Raw genomic sequence first — 6,560 nt, 5'->3', positions numbered from 1 at the left:
CGGTTTAGTTGAGCGGTTTCATCGCCAACTTAAAAGTGCTCTTCGAGCACACGAAAACAACAATTGGTACGAAACCCTTCCGCTCGTCCTCCTGGGAATCAGAACGAGTCTAAAGGCAGATATTCAATGTTCCGCCGCTGAACTTGTTTACGGCACGACATTGCGTCTGCCTGGGGAATTTTTCACACCACGGAGCAGCACTAAGTTCGGCGAATCCGACTACGTCCAACGACTATCTGCATTCATGCGAACACTGACTCCGGTGTCAACTCGTATACAACATCGACAGGTCGCTCTCCCTCGAGAGTTATCTACCTGTTCACATGTTTTCATACGAGTAGATTCGGCACGCAAACCTCTACAACAGCCTTACGAAGGACTTTTTCACGTGATTTCCCGTCACGAAAAGACCTTCAAGGTTGATTGACGTGGCCGCATCGAAACAGTCAGCATTGATCGTCTCAAGCCAGCACACGTCGATGACAATGCTATACCTGATAAGCCGAGACCCAATGTTAGACCCATCAGAGCTTCTAGCGGGATTTCTACATCTACTTCGGATCCCACGCTAGATGCACCTGAGACCTCATTCTCACGTCCCAGTCAACAGCACGTGTCATCTGCCCCGTCTACGGACGAGACTTCCGTCTCACGTCCAGACCTGCAGACCACACCGCCCTTGACTGCGGATGAGATTGCAGGCTCACGAGGTTCGAACGAGACTGCCGTCTCACGTTCTGGTCGCCGAGTACGCTTACCCGTACGCTTTCTCGACTAGCCTCATAACCAACTACGGATACAGTATAGGAATCTACCCCTATACTACACGAAAGCTACACTTTTCTCTTTTTCTTTCATTTTTTTGTTTACCCCGAGCCTACGCCTCTGACCATCGCTGTTCTGGTATCGTCGACTTTAGTCAATCTTGGCGAAAGCTGGCCTGATCACCCACGCTATAGTCAACGCACTCAGTCGATCTCTCTGACTCCAAATACGTATGATATACATTTGGTCCCGAACATGATTATCCTGGTCGCATCTGGTTCCTTGGCTCAATCTGGTTTCGTCCTATGTCTGCAGCGTTTCTGGTCCGGACCTCTACGAACGCAACCTTCAGATTCTGGATACAAACCACTCTGGTGTAGCATGCTAATCCAAACAATCAACACAGTACGTTCCTTCTGGTACCGTTCTACGTCAAAGACTTTTGGTGGCAACTCGAGGATCAACGATCACTTCCTGTTCTGCCAACGCCTTCGTCCTACAATTGCACGTTTCGCGATCAGTCCCACGAACGAAACCTCTACGTATCGAAAGTGTAAACCCTTTCTAGCGGGGGGCTCCTGTAGTGACCGGCCAGTCTCGATAAGAACACGATTGGAATAACGGAAACAATTATTATTATTGTAACCAATTGTACCAGAGATTGTTTTACTGTATTTGTTTAACTGTATCAGTCTCACTTCTTGTTCCGCTATCCGCCTTGTTTGGTTCGAACTTGCTCACGCACTGCCCATTTTGCCTGTACTCTTTGGCACGTCTCGGTATTATTTCGATACCACGAGATCGCCAATAAATATACTTGATCTGGAGTAGTAAAGCCTTCTGATTTACGGGCTATCAAAGGAACCAAGTCGTTTTTGGGCGCGTAATCGAATAGTAGTGGTGATCATAGTCCGTCCACGACTCGACATCCACTACAGATTTAACACTTGAACGTTGGTCGATACGCGTGCAGCTTCTGGGACTTAACTTTTTGATTTAATGTTAGCTTATTGACTCAATCAAGCCAATTTACTGCAAGCTAAATCAAGCAAGAGAGGTGGCATTTAATAGAAACGAATGATTGATAAAGCATAGTGAATGGTAAAATAATAAAGGTGCTAGCGCTTCCAATCAACAAATGTTCTTTGTTACATTCTTGAATTTGAAAGACAACCTGCCCTATTTATTTTGAATATTCTCGTCCATTATTGGGATTCATTCAGCCTTGTTTAAATTTCAGAAGTTGTTTTTTGAGTAATTTATCTGCGTATTCTGTTGATAGCAACTTATATGGGTTTTACTTGTCGATTTTAGTACGCACACAACCAGGTTTTGTCAGTGATTTATTTCCTTCAGTACTTCTGCTGTTTTCTCGTTTAACCCATTACTAGTATCAGTTTTATATCAAGCAGCTTTGCAGCTTTAATATTGTTCTTGACCAGGTACCTGACATGGGTGCCTAACATGCTCGCAGCTAATAAGAATCGACTTCTTGTTACTTGGGCTTAAGAAACATTTTGATTATACAAGCTAATATAATACCTAGCTGATACATCCCAGTTAACATTTCGTCATGATGCTTTCCTGATTTATTAATTCAATCTCCTTGACAGATTTCCAGGGGGTATATAATTTCAGTCAGCAAGAAGCGGTTCTATTTAACAGGAATAAAGTTATTCGCTTGAGCGATTCTGTGTGACCTTGGGATAGAGAGTCAGAATGAAACCTTTTGTAGATGAGATAAATATCACGAATAAAAGAGGAGGTATCAAAGAGGTAGAATTTTGAATTACTAGAATACCTACTCTATTTTCCCAGAATTAACGCTTCTTCCTTCAACAGTTCCAAGCCTGAATGTGCTTGACCTACTTATTTTAAGCCTTATTCTACTATTTTGAAAAATCTCGAACTTGACACAAGTAACTCTAAATGTCCTATACCCAACATTTTCAACCATGACAGTCCTAACCATAATATCCTCTAAACAACCTCATTTCTGAATCCCGTGTTTTCGTTGCATGTCACTTACTAGCGACAGCTACATTAGATCTAAGATCATTATGGCCCAAATATGCCGACTTGTAGCGCATCGTCAAAACATATTATTTTGTAGAAGGCTACCTGTAATTCATTTTAAAAGATCTCATGAATTAAACAACTGATACCCTCACTTTGTCCTGTCGATTACACATTATAGTGCCGCGATTCGTTAATCGTTTACTTCGATAACCGTATAATGCTAATCTTAACGGTGCGTAAAATCAGAAGACAAAGAATAGCAGCAACTACAGTTTATTGTCGAATAACTCAGGTTAGAATATTAACGAGCGAGCGGCAAGCGAGAGAGCGAGTGAACAGGCGAACAAGCGAAGGAAACGAACGAGCGAATTGCAAGTAATTACATAGGCAAATTATAGTCAGATTTAATAAGGGCACAGCAAGACAAAACAAAGGCTGATAATAATATTTGCGTGCATACATATATGGGGAGGAGTATGAGTCATCGAATGATATTTAGACAGTCAACATTTTGGATAGAGCGTCATGTGCTCTAGTGGTATAGCAGTGCAAAGAATATGCAGATTGTTACTATCCAAATGACGATGTCTGTTAAGTAAGTTAATAGAAAGGGCTTAACCAAAATTGACTATAATCGAAAATGATTGTAGGATGGTTGCTATAACATGTTAAAACTTTTTTGAGGTAGTTTGGCTGTGTTGTATACACTTTCCCTGTGGATGTTTCCATATTAGCTCTTTTGAGGCTTAGAAATAGAAGAGGTACTACCAGCGTAATATTTGACAATCAATGGAACAATCCAGCAAGTATGTAAATGACTCGGAGGGAAGGATACGTACAAAGTTGAAAACTTAGACTACAGTTTCAAGACCCTTGAAGCTAGTCATTGCGTTGGCTCTAAGCAAAAGATTGACAGAAGTGATAAAACGACTGCTCAACGCTTTTGTTACAAGACGGTAGTGGTAGTTACATACCTACAGAACAGTACAAGGAAATAACAAGAGAAAGAGTGAAATATAGTTATTGTTAGTTGTGTAAAAATATAATGTTCATAAACAGTTTGGGACTAAACAAATCTTAAGAAGCAGGTGTTCATCTGAAATATTATCATCAGTATTATTGATCAAGTCTAACAAAATGCTCTGGTAAGATATAATGGAGGATTATGTGGAGGCAGCTATCTGTCACTGCGTTGTTAGGAAATGAAGACCATACATACACTTGGTAGATGTTTTCTGAATGAGGTGCCTAAAAGGATATATGACTATAACTCAGACACGAGATAGGTAAAGAATCCTCATCATTCCAAGATACCCGAGGAAGCCAGCCCGCTCAACCTTACTTTCTTAATTTGTGATACTTTTCTCAGTATGCCTCCATGTCTTAATTTTGTTCAAAGGTTGGCCCTCTCATTTACCGCATATACAGTAATGCATAAAAGTAAAAACTGGAAGTGCCTGAGGCCAGAAATATGGTAAACGAAAGGTTGCCAGGTACATTGACTTTCTAATGATATTGCTGATTGAGGACTTATCATTGACTATTTCAGGTTGTTTTGAAACTACAGATCATACACCAAGTGATAAAAATGTGATTTGCGTATCCATTTCCCACGGAGATCACAAAATTTCATCTGTAGTGATAATAATAATAGTAATATATTTCTGTAATAGCAGGTACACGCCATTTTTACAGGCATGATCTACAAGTTACAACATATACTTGTTCACAGTATGCATCCCAAGCAGGGTTGTTTAGTAAATATAATATATAAAAGTTGATAGCAGTTCATTCGTTCACGCATAAATTGTTTTCATCAGAATATTTTCCAAATGGGCATCGCGTCCACGTTACACACCATATCCAATCTCGGCAAAATTATGTTAGGATTTTGGTTGTGCTAAGTATTTATGCAATGCGAATTTTAAGTTTATAGTTATTATAAAGTAGACCTGTGGAGCGCCTGGTGCGAACTATGACCTTGGGGAAGCGCGTTCGTCGAGCTTGTTCCAGATCTCAGAAGTTACATAGCTTCACCCTCAGAGCAAGATTCTGAAGAGAGAGAGAAAAAAAAAGAAAGAAACAGTGGAGCAGCAAGGCATTTGGATACGAACGGTCTCCAATGCTTAACATTTGGTAGTGGAACAGACGGAGGTATGGTAAATTATCATATCAAATAGATGCTAGCTCGTGTTGCTAAAGTGAAATGTGATCAGGGGCTCCAGATGAGAGAATGCAGCAGTAAAAAACAATGAGTTGTGATATTTATCAAGGTGGAGTATGTTCGAATGAAGGAAGGGAAGTCAAGATCGGAATGAGAAAGACTGTTGCTAGGATTTCGTGTTGTACAGTGTAGAAAGTACTGTAGCCTTATGTCTGGTGTGCTGCGTAGCCTTATCAAAAGTGTCTTTCATTTGGCCGGAATTTCTTTTAAATACGTCCATAACAGTGTTTAGAGCTACACAATGGTGCTAAGATACTCTCATGAACATTCGATGAGAAAACTAGTCGTCTAAAAGACGATAGATGCACATGGGTTTATAAACGTTTTCAGAGTGCCCACGTAAATCTTCTGTTCTCAAAAACAAAGAAAATGGAAGCCAATGTACTGGAAAACCGTATTTGTTACTCCAATTCATTAAACATGATCAAGAAAACCTCCATCATGCTGCAGATCATTCAACAGTACCGTATTTCAGATACTGGAAAGGATGTTTTAAAAGGCCTTTATGTGGTTCATGGGAACCAACAACCTGTTCAGTAGCGAGATATATGGTTTCCTACTCTCTGTTATCAAACAAGCTCTGATCCTCATATAAAGGACAATTAAAGAAATTCATGAACGGTAACCTGTGAAAGAAAGTAAGTGCTATGAGATAGGGTAACAGTCTAGTAAAGTATATGACATCCATACAGTATTGCCGAATAGCGACATGGCTTTGATTGTAATCTATTGAAAAACGAACCTTGAACAAGTTAGTAATACTTCCTAAGGCTGTGGAAAACTCAATGACAAGTTTTATTTGTCAGATTGATCGAACTGAATTTCAAGGGAGGTCAATTCTGGGAGGGAATTGTTGCAACAACTTTGGTTGGTTAGTTGAGAGTTGTCTGCAAACCTCTAAGTAGTTTTAAAATATTGTAGCTCAAGTATTCTTTCCACCACCTGTAGCTCCTCCGGGAGCTACGGCCGGTACCCAGTCCGGGTAAAGGAGGAGGGTTGGGCATGGGGTTAGCGACTCCATCCCATAGAAAACTAACTCGCTGAAAAAACGCCAACTAGGAAAACTTATTCAAACCATTTAAACTCTGCCCTGGGAGTTGAAGGAATAATTATGACGTCTCATGATGAAATCCGAGTTCCTTCGGAAGTCATGAGGACGATGCCACTCCTAACAACCAGAGAAACAATTTTTGTAGGTACATGGGACGTCCTGACAATGTAGGAGACCGGAAGAGTCTTCCGAATTGCTGCAGAAATGAGGAAATAAAACCTGGGGGTACTTTGAATCAGTGAAACACATTGGACGCAGGTTGCAAAACAGAGACTACCCTCAAGGGGGCTACTGATATATTCCGGTCATGAAAAAGAAAATACTCCACATACACAAGGAATTGCACTGATACTATCCAAACAAGCACAAACAAACAAGCACAAAAAGCACTTATAGGATAGGAATCTCGTGGACCAAGGATCACCAAAGCCTCCTTCAAAACAAAGAGGGCATTACAATGAACGTCATCCAATGCTATGCGCCTACCAACGACTACAATGA

The sequence above is a fragment of the Schistosoma mansoni genome, chromosome W, assembly GCF_000237925.1.
Source record: "Schistosoma mansoni strain Puerto Rico chromosome W, complete genome".
Taxonomy (NCBI): Eukaryota; Metazoa; Platyhelminthes; class Trematoda; order Strigeidida; family Schistosomatidae; genus Schistosoma; species Schistosoma mansoni.
The sequence above is the reverse complement of the archived record's forward strand: the minus strand, read 5'-3'. Positions refer to the sequence as shown.